Below are 24,203 nucleotides of genomic sequence, written 5' to 3'. Positions count from 1 at the left end.
AAGAGCTACTCCTTGCTCAACGAAGTGGACTCAACACCCCTTATTAAACGCCTAAATATAACTGACTAGTAAGAATCTTAAAACCTATGGATTTATATGTCTCCGAAAAGGAATCAAGTATGTGTACAGCAGCATAAACGCAGCAGTGATAGGATTGGTGAGTTTCGGTGAGGAAATGCAGACCCTTTGAAGTCATATAGCATGGTACCCATTCCATGGGTCTCAACTCTCAAGCTTTAAGGGATTCTTCCTTCAGCTAAAACATGCATGTGGAACCCAGAGTATGATCCACCGTGTGATCGGGAAACGTGTTCAAATGTGTCTCAGTTTTCGTCCCCTGGTACTCGGGTGCAACATTCCAGACGCTTTACTAACACTCTCCCCACTTGGAGAGTCAGTGCCTTTAACGTCGTGTTTGGACCAGTTTGCAATTTCTGCGGGAAATGAACAGGAATAGGGAGAACCAATGAGAGACTAGCTGGAGGTGTCTGGACGGGCAAATTTAACTCTCATTTCCCACCAGGAAGAGGAATTAACCAAAGGCTCAGCTTGCTGTGCCGGAACCACACTAGGGCCTGAAGCAATCCTGCGGTGTTGCGGCCAGCTCACAATAAAGAGAATTGAAGAAAGGAGCTCAGGGGCACTGTCATTCACAAACCTGCAGAGTTCTAAATGACAGCTATCGTCCAAAAATATATTGAAGTAAGGCTGCCAAGAGCACTTGAAAGCGGGATAGAATTGCAGGACACCGATTTCAGGAGGTAGACTGGAATTGCATGAAAAGCATAGGAAAAGAGGCAGAACGTCCACAATGATGCACTTGGCCAAAAAGGGCGTATGCGTTTTTTCCTGAATATATTCAGGAAAAAACGCATACGCCCTTTTTGGCCAACCAAGCAAGCTTGCAAAGGAAATCTGCACTACAATGAAGTCTCACTGCCCCACGGGCAAAAGGGCCATCTGAAAAAGGTGTAAAATCCAGAAAGGCAGGACAGGCCATGGAGAACTGGGAGCCTTGTTATGCTGATGGGCGGGATGTAAATTGCCAACAGCCACTCTGGAGAAGTGTACGGTGTTTCCTGAAACATCTAAAAAACAAAGCAACAGAGCCTAGGGCACTTCCACTTATGGTCCTATAGCTTAGGGAAATTAAAATCAAAAAGACACAGCCACCCCAAAATTTGGGACGGCTCTGTTTACAAGAACCTCGTTTATGGTACAAGTTCAATATCACAGAAAGCGAAAAATGAATAAAGAATTTGTGGTACTTACGTACAATGCAATATCACTCAGCAATGAAATCTATGTCATCAGACCCGTAGCAGCATAATGAGTGGACTCAGGTACGATGATTCTAAGAGAAATAAGTCACACAGAAAAAGAAATATCATAAGGTATCACTAATACACGGAATGTAAACTTGGCTACCCAGGAACTGAATTACAAAACAGAACAGGGTCTCAAATGTAGAAAACCAACTTATGCTTGCTTAAGGGGAAAGGTGAGTTGGGGTGCTGCATAAAACCAGAGATTGAAATTAGCACAGATACCATTCCATAAGCCAAATATGTAACAGACAAGAGCTACTCCTTGCTCAACGAAGTGGACTCAACACCCCATATTAAACGCCTAAGAATATACCTGACTAGTAAGAATCTTAAAACCTATGGATTTACATGTCTCCAAAAGAGAATCAAGCGTGTGTACAGCAGCATAAACGCAGCAGTGATAGGATTAGTGAGGTTCGGTGAGCAAATGCAGACCCTTTGAAGTCATATAGCATGGTACCCATTCCATGGGTCTCAACTCTCCAGGTTTAAGGGATTCTTCCTTCAGCTAAAACATGCATGTGGAACCCAGAGTATGATCCACCGTGTGATCGGGAAACGTGTTCAAATATGTCTCAGTTTTCGTCCCCTGGTACTCGGGTGCAACATTCCAGACGCTTTACTAACACTCTCCCCACTTGGAGAGTCAGTGCCTTTAACGTCGTGTTTGGCCCAGTTTGCAATTTCTGCGGGAAATGAACAGGAATAGGGAGAACCAATGAGAGACTAGCTGGAGGTGTCTGGACGGGCAAATTTAACTCTCATTTCCCACCAGGAAGAGGAATTAAGCAAAGGCTCAGCTTGCCGTGCCGGAACCACACTAGGGCCTGAAGCAATCCTGCGGTGTTGCGGCCAGCTCACAATAAAGAGAGTTGAAGAAAGGAGCTCAGGGGCACTGTCATTCACAAACCTGCAGAGTTATAAATGACAGCTATCGTCCAAAAATATATTGAAGTAAGGCTGCCAAGAGCACTTGAAAGCGGGGCAGAATTTCAGGACACCGATTTCAGGAGGTAGACTGGAATTGCATGAAAAGCATAGGAAAAGAGGCAGAACGTCCACAATGATGCACTTGGCCAAAAAGGGCGTATGCGTTTTTTCCTGAATATATTCAGGAAAAAACGCATACGCCCTTTTTGGCCAACCAAGCAAGCTTGCAAAGGAAATCTGCACTACAATGAAGTCTCACTGCCCCACGGGCAAAAGGGCCATCTGAAAAAGGTGTAAAATCCAGAAAGGCAGGACAGGCCATGGAGAACTGGGAGCCTTGTTATGCTGATGGGCGGGATGTAAATTGCCAACAGCCACTCTGGAGAAGTGTATGGTGTTTCCTGAAACATCTAAAAAACAAAGCAACAGAGCCTAGGGCACTTCCACTTATGGTCCTATAGCTTAGGGAAATTAAAATCAAAAAGACACAGCCACCCCAACATTTGGGACGGCTCTGTTTACAAGAACCTCGTTTATGGTACAAGTTCATTATCACAGAAAGTGAAAAATGAATAAAGAATTTGTGGTACTTACGTACAATGCAATATCACTCAGCAATGAAATCTATGTCATCAGACCCGTAGCAGCATAATGAGTGGACTCAGGTACGATGATTCTAAGAGAAATAAGTCACACAGAAAAAGAAATATCATAAGGTATCACTAATACACGGAATGTAAACTTGGCTACCCAGGAACTGAATTACAAAACAGAACAGGGTCTCAAATGTAGAAAACCAACTTATGCTTGCTTAAGGGGAAAGGTGAGTTGGGGTTCTGTATAAAACCAGAGATTGAAATTAGCACAGATACCGTTCCATAAGCCAAATATGTAATAGACAAGAGCTACTCCTTGCTCAACGAAGTGGACTCAACACCCGATATTAAACGCCTAAGAATATAGCTGACTAGTAAGAATCTTAAAACCTATGGATTTACATGTCTCCGAAAGAGAATCAAGCGTGTGTACAGCAGCATAAACGCAGCAGTGATAGGATTGGTGAGGTTCGGTGAGCAAATGCAGACCCTTTGAAGTCATATAGCATGGTACCCATTCCATGGGTCTCAACTCTCAAGGTTTAAGGGATTCTTCCTTCAGCTAAAACATGCATGTGGAACCCAGAGTATGATCCACCGTGTGATCGGGAAACGTGTTCAAATGTGTCTCAGTTTTCGTCCCCTGGTACTCGGGTGCAACATTACACACGCTTTACTAACACTCTCCCCACTTGGAGAGTCAGTGCCTTTAACCTCGTGTTTGGCCCAGTTTGCAATTTCTGCGGGAAATGAACAGGAATAGGGAGAACCAATGAGAGACTAGCTGGAGGTGTCTGGACGGGCAAATTTAACTCTCATTTCCCACCAGGAAGAGGAATTAACCAAAGGCTCAGCTTGCCGTGCCGGAACAACACTAGGGTCTAAAGCAATCCTGCGGTGTTGTGGCCAGCTCACAATAAAGAGAGTTGAAGAAAGGAGCTCAGGGGCACTGTCATTCACAAACCTGCAGAGTTATAAATGACAGCTATCGTCCAAAAATATATTGAAGTAAGGCTGCCAAGAGCACTTGAAAGCGGGGCAGAATTTCAGGACACCGATTTCAGGAGGTAGACTGGAATTGCATGAAAAGCATAGGAAAAGAGGCAGAACGTCCACAATGATGCACTTGGCCAAAAAGGGTGTATGCGTGTTTTCCTGAATATATTCAGGAAAAAACGCATATGCCCTTTTTGGCCAACCAAGCAAGCTTGCAAAGGAAATCTGCACTACAATGAAGTCTCACTGCCCCCCGGGCAAAAGGGCCATCTGAAAAAAGTGTAAAATCCAGAAAGGCAGGACAGGCCATGGAGAACTGGGAGCCTTGTTATGCTGATGGGCGGGATGTAAATTGCCAACAGCCACTCTGGACAAGTGTATGGTATTTCCTGAAACATCTAAAAAACAAAGCAACAGAGCCTAGGGCACTTCCACTTATGCTCCTATAGCTTAGGGAAATTCAAATCAAAAAGACACAGCCACTCCAAAATTTGGGACGGCTCTGTTTACAAGAACCTCGTTTATGGTACAAGTTCATTATCACAGAAAGCGAAAAATGAATAAAGAATTTGTGGTACTTACGTACAATGCAATATCACTCAGCAATGAAATCTATGTCATCAGGCCCGTAGCAGCATAATGAGTGGATTAAGATACGATGATTCTAAGTGAAATAAGTCACACAGAAAAAGAAACATCATAAGATATCACTAATACACGGAATGTAAACTTGGCTACCCAGGAACTGAATTACAAAACAGAACAGGGTCTCAAATGTACAAAACCTACTTATGCTCGCTTAAGGGGAAAGGTGAGTTGGGGTGCTGCATAAAACAAGAGATTGAAATTAGCACAGATACCGTTCCATAAGCCAAATATGTAATAGACAAGAGCTACTCCTTGCTCAACGAAGTGGACTCAACACCCCATATTAAACGCCTAAAAATATACCTGACTAGTAAGAATCTTAAAACCTATGGAATTACATGTCTCCGAAAGAGAATCAAGCGTGGGTACAGCAGCATAAATGCAGCAGTGATAGGATTGGTGAGTTTCGGTGAGCAAATGCAGACCCTATGAAGTCATATTGCATGGTACCCATTCCATGGGTCTCAACTCTCCAGTTTTAAGGGATTCTTCCTTCAGCTAAAACATACATGTGGAACCCATATTATGATCCACCGTGTGATCGGGAAACGTGTTCAAATGTGTCTTAGTTTTCGTCCCCTGGTACTCGGGTGCAACATTCCAGACGCTTTACTAACACTCTCCCCACTTGGAGAGTCAGTGCCTTTAACGTCGTGTTTGGACCAGTTTGCAATTTCTGCGGGAAATGAACAGGAATAGGGAGAACCAATGAGAGACTAGCTGGAGGTGTCTGGACGGGCAAATTTAACTCTCATTTCCCACCAGGAAGAGGAATTAACCAAAGGCTCAGCTTGCCGTGCCGGAACCACACTAGGGCCTGAAGCAATCCTGCGGTGTTGCGGCCAGCTCACAATAAAGAGAGTTGAAGAAAGGAGCTCAGGGGCACTGTCATTCACAAACCTGCAGAGTTATAAATGACAGCTATCGTCCAAAAATATATTGAAGTAAGGCTGCCAAGAGCACTTGAAAGCGGGGCAGAATTGCAGGAAACCGATTTCAGGAGGTAGACTGGAATTGCATGAAAAGCAGAGGAAAAGAGGCAGAACGTCCACAATGATGCACTTGGCCAAAAAGGGCGTATGCGTTTTTTCCTGAATATATTCAGGAAAAAATGCATACGCGCTTTTTGGCCAACGAAGCAAGCTTGCAAAGGAAATCTGCACTACAATGAAGTCTAGCAGCCCGCCGGGCAAAAGGGCCATCTGATAAAAGTGTAAAATCCAGAAAGGCAGGACAGGCCATGGAGAACTGGGAGCCTTGCTTTGCTGATGGGCGGGATGTAAATTGCCAACAGCCACTCTGGAGAAGTGTATGGTGTTTCCTGAAACATCTAAAAAACAAAGCAACAGAGCCTAGGGCACTTCCACTTATGCTCCTATAGCTTAGGGAAATTCAAATCAAAAAGACACAGCCACCCCAAAGTTTGGGAGGGCTCTGTTTACAAGATCCTCATTTATGGTACAAGTTCAATATCACAGAAAGCGATAAATGAATAAAGATTTTGTGGTATTTACGTACAATGCAATATCACTCAGCAATGAAATCTATGTCATCAGACCCGTAGCAGCATAATGAGTGGACTCAGGTACGATGATTCTAAGTGAAATAAGTCACACAGAAAAAGAAACATCATAAGATATCACTAATACACGGAATGTAAACTTGGCTACCCAGGAACTGAATTACAAAACAGAACAGGGTCTCAAATGTAGAAAACCAACTTATGCTTGCTTAAGGGAAAGGTGAGTTGGGGTGCTGCATAAAACCAGAGATTGAAATTAGCACAGATACCGTTCCATAAGCCAAATATGTAACAGACAAGAGCTACTCCTTGCTCAACGAAGTGGACTCAACACCCCTTATTAAACGCCTAAAAATATAACTGACTAGTAAGAATCTTAAAACCTATGGATTTATATGTCTCCGAAAAGGAATCAAGTATGTGTACAGCAGCATAAACGCAGCAGTGATAGGATTGGTGAGTTTCGGTGAGGAAATGCAGACCCTTTGAAGTCATATAGCATGGTACCCATTCCATGGGTCTCAACTCTCAAGCTTTAAGGGATTCTTCCTTCAGCTAAAACATGCATGTGGAACCCAGAGTATGATCCACCGTGTGATCGGGAAACGTGTTCAAATGTGTCTCAGTTTTCGTCCCCTGGTACTCGGGTGCAACATTCCAGACGCTTTACTAACACTCTCCCCACTTGGAGAGTCAGTGCCTTTAACGTCGTGTTTGGACCAGTTTGCAATTTCTGCGGGAAATGAACAGGAATAGGGAGAACCAATGAGAGACTAGCTGGAGGTGTCTGGACGTGCAAATTTAACTCTCATTTCCCACCAGGAAGAGGAATTAACCAAAGGCTCAGCTTGCCGTGCCGGAACCACACTAGGGCCTGAAGCAATCTTGCGGTGTTGCGGCCAGCTCACAAGAAAGCGAGTTGAACAAAGGAGCTCAGGGGCACTGTCATTCACAAACCTGCAGAGTTATAAATGACAGCTATCGTCCAAAAATATATTGAAGTAAGGCTGCCAAGAGCACTTGAAAGCGGGGCAGAATTGCAGGAAACCAATTTCAGGAGGTAGACTGGAATTGCATGAAAAGCATAGGAAAAGAGGCAGAACGTCCACAATGATGCACTTGGCCAAAAAGGGCGTATGCGTTTTTTCCTGAATATATTCAGGAAAAAACGCATACGCCCTTTTTGGCCAACCAAGCAAGCTTGCAAAGGAAATCTGCACTACAATGAAGTCTCACTGCCCCACGGGCAAAAGGGCCATCTGAAAAAAGTGTAAAATCCAGAAAGGCAGGACAGGCCATGGAGAACTGGGAGCCTTGTTATGCTGATGGGCGGGATGTAAATTGCCAACAGCCACTCTGGAGAAGTGTATGGTGTTTCCTGAAACATGTAAAAAACAAAGCAACAGAGCCTAGGGCACTTCCACTTATGGTCCTATAGCTTAGGGAAATTCAAATCAAAAAGTCACAGCCACCCCAAAGTTTGGGACGGCTCTGTTTACAAGATCCTCGTTTATGGTACAAGTTCAATATCACAGAAAGCGAAAAATAAATAAAGAATTTGTGGTATTTACGTACAATGCAATATCACTCAGCAATGAAATCTATGTCAACAGGCCCATAGCAGCATAATGAGTGGACTCAGGTACGATGATTCTAAGTGAAATAAGTCACACAGAAAAAGAAACATCATAAGATATCACTAATACATGGAATGTAAACTTGGCTACCCAGGAACTGAATTACAAAACAGAACAGGGTCTCAAATGTAGAAAACCAACTTATGCTTGCTTAAGGGAAAGGTGAGTTGGGGTGCTGCATAAAACCAGAGATTGAAATTAGCACAGATACCGTTCCATAAGCCAAATATGTAACAGACAAGAGCTACTCCTTGCTCAACGAAGTGGACTCAACACCCCTTATTAAACGCCTAAATATAACTGACTAGTAAGAATCTTAAAACCTATGGATTTATATGTCTCCGAAAAGGAATCAAGTATGTGTACAGCAGCATAAACGCAGCAGTGATAGGATTGGTGAGTTTCGGTGAGGAAATGCAGACCCTTTGAAGTCATATAGCATGGTACCCATTCCATGGGTCTCAACTCTCAAGCTTTAAGGGATTCTTCCTTCAGCTAAAACATGCATGTGGAACCCAGAGTATGATCCACCGTGTGATCGGGAAACGTGTTCAAATGTGTCTCAGTTTTCGTTCCCTGGTACTCGGGTGCAACATTCCAGACGCTTTACTAACACTCTCCCCACTTGGAGAGTCAGTGCCTTTAACGTCGTGTTTGGACCAGTTTGCAATTTCTGCGGAAAATGAACAGGAATAGGGAGAACCAATGAGAGACTAGCTGGAGGTATCTGGACGTGCAAATTTAACTCTCATTTCCCACCAGGAAGAGGAATTAACCAAAGGCTCAGCTTGCCGTGCGGAAAACACACTAGGGCCTGAAGCAATCCTGCGGTGTTGCGGCCAGCTCACAATAAAGAGAGTTGAAGAAAGGAGCTCAGGGGCACTGTCATTCACAAACCTGCAGAGTTATAAATGACAGCTATCGTCCAAAAATATATTGAAGTAAGGCTGCCAAGAGCACTTGAAAGCAGGGCAGAATTGCAGGAAACCGATTTCAGGAGGTAGACTGGAATTGCATGAAAAGCATAGGAAAAGAGGCAGAACGTCCACAATGATGCACTTGGCCAAAAAGGGCGTATGCGTTTTTTCCTGAATATATTCAGGAAAAAACGCATACGCCCTTTTTGGCCAACCAAGCAAGCTTGCAAAGGAAATCTGCACTACAATGAAGTCTCACTGCCCCACGGGCAAAAGGGCCATCTGAAAAAAGTGTAAAATCCAGAAAGGCAGGACAGGCCATGGAGAACTGGGAGCCTTGTTATGCTGATGGGCGGGATGTAAATTGCCAACAGCCACTCTGGAGAAGTGTATGGTGTTTCCTGAAACATGTAAAAAACAAAGCAACAGAGCCTAGGGCACTTCCACTTATGCTCCTATAGCTTAGGGAAATTAAAATAAAAAAGACACAGCCACCCCAAAGTTTGGGACGGCTCTGTTTACAAGAACCTCGTTTATGGTAGAAGTTCAATATCACAGAAAGCGAAAAATGAATAAAGAATTTGTGGTACTTACGTACAATGCAATATCACTCAGCAATGAAATCTATGTCATCAGACCCGTAGCAGCATAATGAGTGGACTCAGGTACGATGATTCTAAGAGAAATAAGTCACACAGAAAAAGAAATATCATAAGGTATCACTAATACACGGAATGTAAACTTGGCTACCCAGGAACTGAATTACAAAACAGAACAGGGTCTCAAATGTAGAAAACCAACTTATGCTTGCTTAAGGGGAAAGGTGAGTTAGGGTGCTGCATAAAACCAGAGATTGAAATTAGCACAGATACCGTTCCATAAGCCAAATATGTAATAGACAAGAGCTACTCCTTGCTCAACGAAGTGGACTCAACACCCCATATTAAACGCCTAAGAATATACCTGACTAGTAAGAATCTTAAAACCTATGGATTTACATGTCTCCAAAAGAGAATCAAGCGTGTGTACAGCAGCATAAACGCAGCAGTGATAGGATTAGTGAGGTTCGGAGAGCAAATGCAGACCCTTTGAAGTCATATTGCATGGTACCCATTCCATGGGTCACAACTCTCCAGGTTTAAGGGATTCTTCCTTCAGCTAAAACATGCATGTGGAACCCAGAGTATGATCCACCGTATGATCGGGAAACGTGTTCAAATATGTCTCAGTTTAAGTCCCCTGGTACTCGGGTGCAACATTCCAGACGCTTTACTAACACTCTCCCCACTTGGAGAGTCAGTGCCTTTAACCTCCTGTTTGGCCCAGTTTGCAATTTCTACGGGAAATGAACAGGAATAGGGAGAACCAATGAGAGACTAGCTGGAGGTGTCTGGACGGGCAAATTTAACTCTCATTTCCCACCAGGAAGAGGAATTAACCAAAGGCTCAGCTTGCCGTGCCGGAACCACACTAGGGCCTGAAGCAATCCTGCGGTGTTGCGGCCAGCTCACAATAAAGAGAGTTGAAGAAAGGAGCTCAGGGGCCCTGTCATTCACAAACCTGCAGAGTTATAAATGACAGCTATCGTCCAAAAATATATTGAAGTAAGGCTGCCAAGAGGACTTGAAAGCGGGGCAGAATTACAGGAAACCGATTTCAGGAGGTAGACTGGAATTGCATGAAAAGCATAGGAAAAGAGGCAGAACGTCCACAATGATGCACTTGGCCAAAAAGGGCGTATGCGTTTTTTCCTGAATATATTCAGGAAAAAACGCATACGCCCTGTTTGGCCAACCAAGCAAGCTTGCAAAGGAAATCTGCACTACAATGAAGTCTCACTGCCCCACGGGCAAAAGGGCCATCTGAAAAAGGTGTAAAATCCAGAAAGGCAGGACAGGCCATGGAGAACTGGGAGCCTTGTTATGCTGATGGGCGGGATGTAAATTGCCAACAGCCACTCTGGAGAAGTGTATGGTGTTTCCTGAAACATCTAAAAAACAAAGCAACAGAGCCTAGGGCACTTCCACTTATGCTCCTATAGCTTAGGGAAATTAAAATCAAAAAGACACAGCCACCCCAAAATTTGGGACGGCTCTGTTTACAAGAACCTCGTTTATGGTACAAGTTCAATATCACAGAAAGCGAAAAATGAATAAAGAATTTGTGGTACTTACGTACAATGCAATATCACTCAGCAATGAAATCTATGTCATCAGGCCCGTAGCAGCATAATGAGTGGATTCAGGTACGATGATTCTAAGTGAAATAGGTCACACAGAAAAAGAAATATCATAAGGTATCACTAATACACGGAATGTAAACTTGGCTACACAGGAACTGAATTACAAAACAGAACAGGGTCTCAAATGTAGAAAACCAACTTATGCTTGCTTCAGGGAAAGGTGAGTTGGGGTGCTGCATAAAACCAGAGATTGAAATTAGCACAGATACCGTTCCATAAGCCAAATATGTAATAGAGAAGAGTTACTCCTTTCTCAACGAAGTGGACTCAACACCCCATATTAAACGCCTAAGAATATACCTGAGTAGTAAGAATCTTAAAACCTATGGATTTACATGTCTCCAAAAGAGAATCAAGCGTGTGTACAGCAGCATAAACGCAGCAGTGATAGGATTAGTGAGGTTCGGTGAGCAAATGCAGACCCTTTGAAGTCATATTGCATGGTACCCATTCCATGGGTCTCAACTCTCCAGGTTTAAGGGATTCTTCCTTCAGCTAAAACATGCATGTGGAACCCAGAGTATGATCCACCGTGTGATCGGGAAACGTGTTCAAATATGTCTCAGTTTTCGTCCCCTGGTACTCGGGTGCAACATTCCAGACGCTTTATTAACACTCTCCCCACTTGGAGAGTCAGTGCCTTTAACCTCCTGTTTGGCCCAGTTTGCACTTTCTGCGGGAAATGAACAGGAATAGGGAGAACCAATGAGAGACTAGCTGGAGGTGTCTGGACGGGCAAATTTAACTCTCATTTCCCACCAGGAAGAGGAATTAACCAAAGGCTCAGCTGGCCGTGCCGGAACCACACTAGGGCCTGAAGCAATCCTGCGGTGTTGCGGCCAGCTCACAATAAAGCGAGTTGAACAAAGGAGTTCAGGTTCACTGTCATTCACAAACCTGCAGAGTTGTAAATGACAGCTATCGTCCAAAAATATATTGAAGTAAGGCTGCCAAGAGCACTTGAAAGCGGGGCAGAATTGCAGGAAACCCATTTCAGGAGGTAGACTGGAATTGCATGAAAAGCATAGGAAAAGAGGCAGAACGTCCACAATGATGCACTTGGCCAAAAAGGGCGTATGCGTTTTTTCCTGAATATATTCAGGAAAAAACGCATACGCCCTTTTTGGCCAACCAAGCAAGCTTGCAAAGGAAATCTGCACTACAATGAAGTCTCACTGCCCCCGGGCAAAAGGGCCATCTGAAAAAAGTGTAAAATCCAGAAAGGCAGGACAGGCCATGGAGAACTGGGAGCCTTGTTATGCTGATGGGCGGGATGTAAATTGCCAACAGCCACTCTGGAGAAGTGTATGGTGTTTCCTGAAACATCTAAAAAACAAAGCAACAGAGCCTAGGGCACTTCCACTTATGCTCCTATAGCTTAGGGAAATTAAAATCAAAAAGACACAGCCACCCCAAAATTTGGGACGGCTCTGTTTACAAGAACCTCGTTTATGGTACAAGTTCAATATCACAGAAAGCGAAAAATGAATAAAGAATTTGTGGTACTTACGTACAATGCAATATCACTCAGCAATGAAATCTATGTCATCAGGCCCGTAGCAGCATAATGAGTGGATTCAGGTACGATGATTCTAAGTGAAATAGGTCACACAGAAAAAGAAATATCATAAGGTATCACTAATACACGGAATGTAAACTTGGCTACACAGGAACTGAATTACAAAACAGAACAGGGTCTCAAATGTAGAAAACCAACTTATGCTTGCTTCAGGGAAAGGTGAGTTGGGGTGCTGCATAAAACCAGAGATTGAAATTAGCACAGATACCGTTCCATAAGCCAAATATGTAATAGAGAAGAGTTACTCCTTGCTCAACGAAGTGGACTCAACACCCCATATTAAACGCCTAAGAATATACCTGAGTAGTAAGAATCTTAAAACCTATGGATTTACATGTCTCCAAAAGAGAATCAAGCGTGTGTACAGCAGCATAAACGCAGCAGTGATAGGATTAGTGAGGTTCGGTGAGCAAATGCAGACCCTTTGAAGTCATATTGCATGGTACCCATTCCATGGGTCTCAACTCTCCAGGTTTAAGGGATTCTTCCTTCAGCTAAAACATGCATGTGGAACCCAGAGTATGATCCACCGTGTGATCGGGAAACGTGTTCAAATATGTCTCAGTTTTCGTCCCCTGGTACTCGGGTGCAACATTCCAGACGCTTTATTAACACTCTCCCCACTTGGAGAGTCAGTGCCTTTAACCTCCTGTTTGGCCCAGTTTGCAATTTCTGCGGGAAATGAACAGGAATATGGAGAACCAATGAGAGACTAGCTGGAGGTGTCTGGACGGGCAAATTTAACTCTCATTTCCCACCAGGAAGAGGAATTAACCAAAGGCTCAGCTTGCCGTGCCGGAACCACACTAGGGCCTGAAGCAATCCTGCGGTGTTGCGGCCAGCTCACAATAAAGAGAGTTGAAGAAAGGAGCTCAGGGGCACTGTCATTCACAAACCTGCAGAGTTATAAATGACAGCTATCGTCCAAAAATATATTGAAGTAAGGCTGCCAAGAGCACTTGAAAGCGGGGCAGAATTTCAGGACACCGATTTCAGGAGGTAGACTGGAATTGCATGAAAAGCATAGGAAAAGAGGCAGAACGTCCACAATGATGCACTTGGCCAAAAAGGGCGTATGCGTTTTTTCCTGAATATATTCAGGAAAAAACGCATACGCCCTTTTTGGCCAACCAAGCAAGCTTGCAAAGGAAATCTGCACTACAATGAAGTCTCACTGCCCCACGGGCAAAAGGGCCATCTGAAAAAGGTGTAAAATCCAGAAAGGCAGGACAGGCCATGGAGAACTGGGAGCCTTGTTATGCTGATGGGCGGGATGTAAATTGCCAACAGCCACTCTGGAGAAGTGTATGGTGTTTCCTGAAACATCTAAAAAACAAAGCAACAGAGCCTAGGGCACTTCCACTTATGGTCCTATAGCTTAGGGAAATTAAAATCAAAAAGACACAGCCACCCCAAAATTTGGGACGGCTCTGTTTACAAGAACCTCGTTTATGGTACAAGTTCATTATCACAGAAAGTGAAAAATGAATAAAGAATTTGTGGTACTTACGTACAATGCAATATCACTCAGCAATGAAATCTATGTCATCAGACCCGTAGCAGCATAATGAGTGGACTCAGGTACGATGATTCTAAGAGAAATAAGTCACACAGAAAAAGAAATATCATAAGGTATCACTAATACACGGAATGTAAACTTGGCTACCCAGGAACTGAATTACAAAACAGAACAGGGTCTCAAATGTAGAAAACCAACTTATGCTTGCTTAAGGGGAAAGGTGAGTTGGGGTTCTGTATAAAACCAGAGATTGAAATTAGCACAGATACCGTTCCATAAGCCAAATATGTAATAGACAAGAGCTACTCCTTGCTCAACGAAGTGGACTCAACACCCGATATTAAACGCCTAAGAATATAGCTGACTAGTAAGAATCTTAAAACCTATGGATTTACATGTCTCCGAAAGAGAATCAAGCGTGTGTACAGCAGCATAAACGCAGCAGTGATAGGATTGGTGAGGTTCGGTGAGCAAATGCAGACCCTTTGAAGTCATATAGCATGGTACCCATTCCATGGGTCTCAACTCTCAAGGTTTAAGGGATTCTTCCTTCAGCTAAAACATGCATGTGGAACCCAGAGTATGATCCACCGTGTGATCGGGAAACGTGTTCAAATGTGTCTCAGTTTTCGTCCCCTGGTACTCGGGTGCAACATTACACACGCTTTACTAACACTCTCCCCACTTGGAGAGTCAGTGCCTTTAACCTCGTGTTTGGCCCAGTTTGCAATTTCTGCGGGAAATGAACAGGAATAGGGAGAACCAATGAGAGACTAGCTGGAGGTGTCTGGACGGGCAAATTTAACTCTCATTTCCCACCAGGAAGAGGAATTAACCAAAGGCTCAGCTTGCCGTGCCGGAACAACACTAGGGTCTAAAGCAATCCTGCGGTGTTGTGGCCAGCTCACAATAAAGAGAGTTGAAGAAAGGAGCTCAGGGGCACTGTCATTCACAAACCTGCAGAGTTATAAATGACAGCTATCGTCCAAAAATATATTGAAGTAAGGCTGCCAAGAGCACTTGAAAGCGGGGCAGAATTTCAGGACACCGATTTCAGGAGGTAGACTGGAATTGCATGAAAAGCATAGGAAAAGAGGCAGAACGTCCACAATGATGCACTTGGCCAAAAAGGGTGTATGCGTGTTTTCCTGAATATATTCAGGAAAACACGCATATGCCCTTTTTGGCCAACCAAGCAAGCTTGCAAAGGAAATCTGCACTACAATGAAGTCTCACTGCCCCCCGGGCAAAAGGGCCATCTGAAAAAAGTGTAAAATCCAGAAAGGCAGGACAGGCCATGGAGAACTGGGAGCCTTGTTATGCTGATGGGCGGGATGTAAATTGCCAACAGCCACTCTGGACAAGTGTATGGTATTTCCTGAAACATCTAAAAAACAAAGCAACAGAGCCTAGGGCACTTCCACTTATGCTCCTATAGCTTAGGGAAATTCAAATCAAAAAGACACAGCCACTCCAAAATTTGGGACGGCTCTGTTTACAAGAACCTCGTTTATGGTACAAGTTCATTATCACAGAAAGCGAAAAATGAATAAAGAATTTGTGGTACTTACGTACAATGCAATATCACTCAGCAATGAAATCTATGTCATCAGGCCCGTAGCAGCATAATGAGTGGATTAAGATACGATGATTCTAAGTGAAATAAGTCACACAGAAAAAGAAACATCATAAGATATCACTAATACACGGAATGTAAACTTGGCTACCCAGGAACTGAATTACAAAACAGAACAGGGTCTCAAATGTACAAAACCTACTTATGCTCGCTTAAGGGGAAAGGTGAGTTGGGGTGCTGCATAAAACAAGAGATTGAAATTAGCACAGATACCGTTCCATAAGCCAAATATGTAATAGACAAGAGCTACTCCTTGCTCAACGAAGTGGACTCAACACCCCATATTAAACGCCTAAAAATATACCTGACTAGTAAGAATCTTAAAACCTATGGAATTACATGTCTCCGAAAGAGAATCAAGCGTGGGTACAGCAGCATAAATGCAGCAGTGATAGGATTGGTGAGTTTCGGTGAGCAAATGCAGACCCTATGAAGTCATATTGCATGGTACCCATTCCATGGGTCTCAACTCTCCAGTTTTAAGGGATTCTTCCTTCAGCTAAAACATGCATGTGGAACCCATATTATGATCCACCGTGTGATCGGGAAACGTGTTCAAATGTGTCTCAGTTTTCGTCCCCTGGTACTCGGGTGCAACATTCCAGACGCTTTACTAACACTCTCCCCACTTGGAGAGTCAGTGCCTTTAACGTCGTGTTTGGACCAGTTTGCAATTTCTGCGGGAAATGAACAGGAATAGGGAGAACCAATGAGAGACTAGCTGGAGGTGTCTGGACGGGCAAATTTAACTCTCATTTCCCACCAGGAAGAGGAATTAACCAAAGGCTCAGCTTGCCGTGCCGGAACCACACTAGGGCCTGAAGCAATCCTGCGGTGTTGCGGCCAGCTCACAATAAAGAGAGTTGAAGAAAGGAGCTCAGGGGCACTGTCATTCACAAACCTGCAGAGTTATAAATGACAGCTATCGTCCAAAAATATATTGAAGTAAGGCTGCCAAGAGCACTTGAAAGCGGGGCAGAATTGCAGGAAACCGATTTCAGGAGGTAGACTGGAATTGCATGAAAAGCAGAGGAAAAGAGGCAGAACGTCCACAATGATGCACTTGCCAAAAAGGGCGTATGCGTTTTTTCCTGAATATATTCAGGAAAAAATGCATACGCGCTTTTTGGCCAACGAAGCAAGCTTGCAAAGGAAATCTGCACTACAATGAAGTCTAGCAGCCCGCCGGGCAAAAGGGCCATCTGATAAAAGTGTAAAATCCAGAAAGGCAGGACAGGCCATGGAGAACTGGGAGCCTTGCTTTGCTGATGGGCGGGATGTAAATTGCCAACAGCCACTCTGGAGAAGTGTATGGTGTTTCCTGAAACATCTAAAAAACAAAGCAACAGAGCCTAGGGCACTTCCACTTATGCTCCTATAGCTTAGGGAAATTCAAATCAAAAAGACACAGCCACCCCAAAGTTTGGGAGGGCTCTGTTTACAAGATCCTCATTTATGGTACAAGTTCAATATCACAGAAAGCGATAAATGAATAAAGATTTTGTGGTATTTACGTACAATGCAATATCACTCAGCAATGAAATCTATGTCATCAGACCCGTAGCAGCATAATGAGTGGACTCAGGTACGATGATTCTAAGTGAAATAAGTCACACAGAAAAAGAAACATCATAAGATATCACTAATACACGGAATGTAAACTTGGCTACCCAGGAACTGAATTACAAAACAGAACAGGGTCTCAAATGTAGAAAACCAACTTATGCTTGCTTAAGGGAAAGGTGAGTTGGGGTGCTGCATAAAACCAGAGATTGAAATTAGCACAGATACCGTTCCATAAGCCAAATATGTAACAGACAAGAGCTACTCCTTGCTCAACGAAGTGGACTCAACACCCCTTATTAAACGCCTAAAAATATAACTGACTAGTAAGAATCTTAAAACCTATGGATTTATATGTCTCCGAAAAGGAATCAAGTATGTGTACAGCAGCATAAACGCAGCAGTGATAGGATTGGTGAGTTTCGGTGAGGAAATGCAGACCCTTTGAAGTCATATAGCATGGTACCCATTCCATGGGTCTCAACTCTCAAGCTTTAAGGGATTCTTCCTTCAGCTAAAACATGCATGTGGAACCCAGAGTATGATCCACCGTGTGATCGGGAAACGTGTTCAAATGTGTCTCAGTTTTCGTCCCCTGGTACTCGGGTGCAACATTCCAGACGCTTTACTAACACTCTCCCCACTTGGAGAGTCAGTGCCTTTAACGTCGTGTTTGGACCAGTTTGCAATTTCTGCGGGAAATGAACAGGAATAGGGAGAACCAATGAGAGACTAGCTGGAGGTGTCTGGACGTGCAAATTTAACTCTCATTTCCCACCAGGAAGAGGAATTAACCAAAGGCTCAGCTTGCCGTGCCGGAACCACACTAGGGCCTGAAGCAATCTTGCGGTGTTGCGGCCAGCTCACAAGAAAGCGAGTTGAACAAAGGAGCTCAGGGGCACTGTCATTCACAAACCTGCAGAGTTATAAATGACAGCTATCGTCCAAAAATATATTGAAGTAAGGCTGCCAAGAGCACTTGAAAGCGGGGCAGAATTGCAGGAAACCAATTTCAGGAGGTAGACTGGAATTGCATGAAAAGCATAGGAAAAGAGGCAGAACGTCCACAATGATGCACTTGGCCAAAAAGGGCGTATGCGTTTTTTCCTGAATATATTCAGGAAAAAACGCATACGCCCTTTTTGGCCAACCAAGCAAGCTTGCAAAGGAAATCTGCACTACAATGAAGTCTCACTGCCCCACGGGCAAAAGGGCCATCTGAAAAAAGTGTAAAATCCAGAAAGGCAGGACAGGCCATGGAGAACTGGGAGCCTTGTTATGCTGATGGGCGGGATGTAAATTGCCAACAGCCACTCTGGAGAAGTGTATGGTGTTTCCTGAAACATGTAAAAAACAAAGCAACAGAGCCTAGGGCACTTCCACTTATGGTCCTATAGCTTAGGGAAATTCAAATCAAAAAGTCACAGCCACCCCAAAGGTTGGGACGGCTCTGTTTACAAGATCCTCGTTTATGGTACAAGTTCAATATCACAGAAAGCGAAAAATAAATAAAGAATTTGTGGTATTTACGTACAATGCAATATCACTCAGCAATGAAATCTATGTCAACAGGCCCATACCAGCATAATGAGTGGACTCAGGTACGATGATTCTAAGTGAAATAAGTCACACAGAAAAAGAAACATCATAAGATATCACTAATACATGGAATGTAAACTTGGCTACCCAGGAACTGAATTACAAAACAGAACAGGGTCTCAAATGTAGAAAACCAACTTATGCTTGCTTAAGGGAAAGGTGAGTTGGGGTGCTGCATAAAACCAGAGATTGAAATTAGCACAGATACCGTTCCATAAGCCAAATATGTAACAGACAAGAGCTACTCCTTGCTCAACGAAGTGGACTCAACACCCCTTATTAAACGCCTAAATATAACTGACTAGTAAGAATCTTAAAACCTATGGATTTATATGTCTCCGAAAAGGAATCAAGTATGTGTACAGCAGCATAAACGCAGCAGTGATAGGATTGGTGAGTTTCGGTGAGGAAATGCAGACCCTTTGAAGTCATATAGCATGGTACCCATTCCATGGGTCTCAACTCTCAAGCTTTAAGGGATTCTTCCTTCAGCTAAAACATGCATGTGGAACCCAGAGTATGATCCACCGTGTGATCGGGAAACGTGTTCAAATGTGTCTCAGTTTTCGTCCCCTGGTACTCGGGTGCAACATTCCAGACGCTTTACTAACACTCTCCCCACTTGGAGAGTCAGTGCCTTTAACGTCGTGTTTGGACCAGTTTGCAATTTCTGCGGGAAATGAACAGGAATAGGGAGAACCAATGAGAGACTAGCTGGAGGTGTCTGGACGGGCAAATTTAACTCTCATTTCCCACCAGGAAGAGGAATTAACCAAAGGCTCAGCTTGCTGTGCCGGAACCACACTAGGGCCTGAAGCAATCCTGCGGTGTTGCGGCCAGCTCACAATAAAGAGAATTGAAGAAAGGAGCTCAGGGGCACTGTCATTCACAAACCTGCAGAGTTCTAAATGACAGCTATCGTCCAAAAATATATTGAAGTAAGGCTGCCAAGAGCACTTGAAAGCGGGATAGAATTGCAGGACACCGATTTCAGGAGGTAGACTGGAATTGCATGAAAAGCATAGGAAAAGAGGCAGAACGTCCACAATGATGCACTTGGCCAAAAAGGGCGTATGCGTTTTTTCCTGAATATATTCAGGAAAAAACGCATACGCCCTTTTTGGCCAACCAAGCAAGCTTGCAAAGGAAATCTGCACTACAATGAAGTCTCACTGCCCCACGGGCAAAAGGGCCATCTGAAAAAGGTGTAAAATCCAGAAAGGCAGGACAGGCCATGGAGAACTGGGAGCCTTGTTATGCTGATGGGCGGGATGTAAATTGCCAACAGCCACTCTGGAGAAGTGTATGGTGTTTCCTGAAACATCTAAAAAACAAAGCAACAGAGCCTAGGGCACTTCCACTTATGGTCCTATAGCTTAGGGAAATTAAAATCAAAAAGACACAGCCACCCCAAAATTTGGGACGGCTCTGTTTACAAGAACCTCGTTTATGGTACAAGTTCAATATCACAGAAAGCGAAAAATGAATAAAGAATTTGTGGTACTTACGTACAATGCAATATCACTCAGCAATGAAATCTATGTCATCAGACCCGTAGCAGCATAATGAGTGGACTCAGGTACGATGATTCTAAGAGAAATAAGTCACACAGAAAAAGAAATATCATAAGGTATCACTAATACACGGAATGTAAACTTGGCTACCCAGGAACTGAATTACAAAACAGAACAGGGTCTCAAATGTAGAAAACCAACTTATGCTTGCTTAAGGGGAAAGGTGAGTTGGGGTGCTGCATAAAACCAGAGATTGAAATTAGCACAGATACCATTCCATAAGCCAAATATGTAATAGACAAGAGCTACTCCTTGCTCAACGAAGTGGACTCAACACCCCATATTAAACGCCTAAGAATATACCTGACTAGTAAGAATCTTAAAACCTATGGATTTACATGTCTCCAAAAGAGAATCAAGCGTGTGTACAGCAGCATAAACGCAGCAGTGATAGGATTAGTGAGGTTCGGTGAGCAAATGCAGACCCTTTGAAGTCATATAGCATGGTACCCATTCCATGGGTCTCAACTCTCCAGGTTTAAGGGATTCTTCCTTCAGCTAAAACATGCATGTGGAACCCAGAGTATGATCCACCGTGTGATCGGGAAACGTGTTCAAATATGTCTCAGTTTTCGTCCCCTGGTACTCGGGTGCAACATTCCAGACGCTTTACTAACACTCTCCCCACTTGGAGAGTCAGTGCCTTTAACGTCGTGTTTGGCCCAGTTTGCAATTTCTGCGGGAAATGAACAGGAATAGGGAGAACCAATGAGAGACTAGCTGGAGGTGTCTGGACGGGCAAATTTAACTCTCATTTCCCACCAGGAAGAGGAATTAAGCAAAGGCTCAGCTTGCCGTGCCGGAACCACACTAGGGCCTGAAGCAATCCTGCGGTGTTGCGGCCAGCTCACAATAAAGAGAGTTGAAGAAAGGAGCTCAGGGGCACTGTCATTCACAAACCTGCAGAGTTATAAATGACAGCTATCGTCCAAAAATATATTGAAGTAAGGCTGCCAAGAGCACTTGAAAGCGGGGCAGAATTTCAGGACACCGATTTCAGGAGGTAGACTGGAATTGCATGAAAAGCATAGGAAAAGAGGCAGAACGTCCACAATGATGCACTTGGCCAAAAAGGGCGTATGCGTTTTTTCCTGAATATATTCAGGAAAAAACGCATACGCCCTTTTTGGCCAACCAAGCAAGCTTGCAAAGGAAATCTGCACTACAATGAAGTCTCACTGCCCCACGGGCAAAAGGGCCATCTGAAAAAGGTGTAAAATCCAGAAAGGCAGGACAGGCCATGGAGAACTGGGAGCCTTGTTATGCTGATGGGCGGGATGTAAATTGCCAACAGCCACTCTGGAGAAGTGTATGGTGTTTCCTGAAACATCTAAAAAACAAAGCAACAGAGCCTAGGGCACTTCCACTTATGGTCCTATAGCTTAGGGAAATTAAAATCAAAAAGACACAGCCACCCCAAAATTTGGGACGGCTCTGTTTACAAGAACCTCGTTTATGGTACAAGTTCATTATCACAGAAAGTGAAAAATGAATAAAGAATTTGTGGTACTTACGTACAATGCAATATCACTCAGCAATGAAATCTATGTCATCAGACCCGTAGCAGCATAATGAGTGGACTCAGGTACGATGATTCTAAGAGAAATAAGTCACACAGAAAAAGAAATATCATAAGGTATCACTAATACACGGAATGTAAACTTGGCTACCCAGGAACTGAATTACAAAACAGAACAGGGTCTCAAATGTAGAAAACCAACTTATGCTTGCTTAAGGGGAAAGGTGAGTTGGGGTTCTGTATAAAACCAGAGATTGAAATTAGCACAGATACCGTTCCATAAGCCAAATATGTAATAGACAAGAGCTACTCCTTGCTCAACGAAGTGGACTCAACACCCGATATTAAACGCCTAAGAATATAGCTGACTAGTAAGAATCTTAAAACCTATGGATTTACATGTCTCCGAAAGAGAATCAAGCGTGTGTACAGCAGCATAAACGCAGCAGTGATAGGATTGGTGAGGTTCGGTGAGCAAATGCAGACCCTTTGAAGTCATATAGCATGGTACCCATTCCATGGGTCTCAACTCTCAAGGTTTAAGGGATTCTTCCTTCAGCTAAAACATGCATGTGGAACCCAGAGTATGATCCACCGTGTGATCGGGAAACGTGTTCAAATGTGTCTCAGTTTTCGTCCCCTGGTACTCGGGTGCAACATTACACACGCTTTACTAACACTCTCCCCACTTGGAGAGTCAGTGCCTTTAACCTCGTGTTTGGCCCAGTTTGCAATTTCTGCGGGAAATGAACAGGAATAGGGAGAACCAATGAGAGACTAGCTGGAGGTGTCTGGACGGGCAAATTTAACTCTCATTTCCCACCAGGAAGAGGAATTAACCAAAGGCTCAGCTTGCCGTGCCGGAACAACACTAGGGTCTAAAGCAATCCTGCGGTGTTGTGGCCAGCTCACAATAAAGAGAGTTGAAGAAAGGAGCTCAGGGGCACTGTCATTCACAAACCTGCAGAGTTATAAATGACAGCTATCGTCCAAAAATATATTGAAGTAAGGCTGCCAAGAGCACTTGAAAGCGGGGCAGAATTTCAGGACACCGATTTCAGGAGGTAGACTGGAATTGCATGAAAAGCATAGGAAAAGAGGCAGAACGTCCACAATGATGCACTTGGCCAAAAAGGGTGTATGCGTGTTTTCCTGAATATATTCAGGAAAAAACGCATATGCCCTTTTTGGCCAACCAAGCAAGCTTGCAAAGGAAATCTGCACTACAATGAAGTCTCACTGCCCCCCGGGCAAAAGGGCCATCTGAAAAAAGTGTAAAATCCAGAAAGGCAGGACAGGCCATGGAGAACTGGGAGCCTTGTTATGCTGATGGGCGGGATGTAAATTGCCAACAGCCACTCTGGACAAGTGTATGGTATTTCCTGAAACATCTAAAAAACAAAGCAACAGAGCCTAGGGCACTTCCACTTATGGTCCTATAGCTTAGGGAAATTAAAATCAAAAAGACACAGCCACTCCAAAATTTGGGACGGCTCTGTTTACAAGAACCTCGTTTATGGTACAAGTTCATTATCACAGAAAGCGAAAAATGAATAAAGAATTTGTGGTACTTACGTACAATGCAATATCACTCAGCAATGAAATCTATGTCATCAGGCCCGTAGCAGCATAATGAGTGGATTAAGATACGATGATTCTAAGTGAAATAAGTCACACAGAAAAAGAAACATCATAAGATATCACTAATACACGGAATGTAAACTTGGCTACCCAGGAACTGAATTACAAAACAGAACAGGGTCTCAAATGTACAAAACCTACTTATGCTCGCTTAAGGGGAAAGGTGAGTTGGGGTGCTGCATAAAACAAGAGATTGAAATTAGCACAGATACCGTTCCATAAGCCAAATATGTAATAGACAAGAGCTACTCCTTGCTCAACGAAGTGGACTCAACACCCCATATTAAACGCCTAAAAATATACCTGACTAGTAAGAATCTTAAAACCTATGGAATTACATGTCTCCGAAAGAGAATCAAGCGTGGGTACAGCAGCATAAATGCAGCAGTGATAGGATTGGTGAGTTTCGGTGAGCAAATGCAGACCCTATGAAGTCATATTGCATGGTACCCATTCCATGGGTCTCAACTCTCCAGTTTTAAGGGATTCTTCCTTCAGCTAAAACATGCATGTGGAACCCATATTATGATCCACCGTGTGATCGGGAAACGTGTTCAAATGTGTCTCAGTTTTCGTCCCCTGGTACTCGGGTGCAACATTACACACGCTTTACTAACACTCTCCCCACTTGGAGAGTCAGTGCCTTTAACGTCGTGTTTGGACCAGTTTGCAATTTCTGCGGGAAATGAACAGGAATAGGGAGAACCAATGAGAGACTAGCTGGAGGTGTCTGGACGGGCAAATTTAACTCTCATTT

Source organism: Lagenorhynchus albirostris, chromosome 1 (genome assembly GCF_949774975.1).
Source record: "Lagenorhynchus albirostris chromosome 1, mLagAlb1.1, whole genome shotgun sequence".
NCBI lineage: Eukaryota > Metazoa > Chordata > Mammalia > Artiodactyla > Delphinidae > Lagenorhynchus > Lagenorhynchus albirostris.
The sequence above is the reverse complement of the archived record's forward strand: the minus strand, read 5'-3'. Positions refer to the sequence as shown.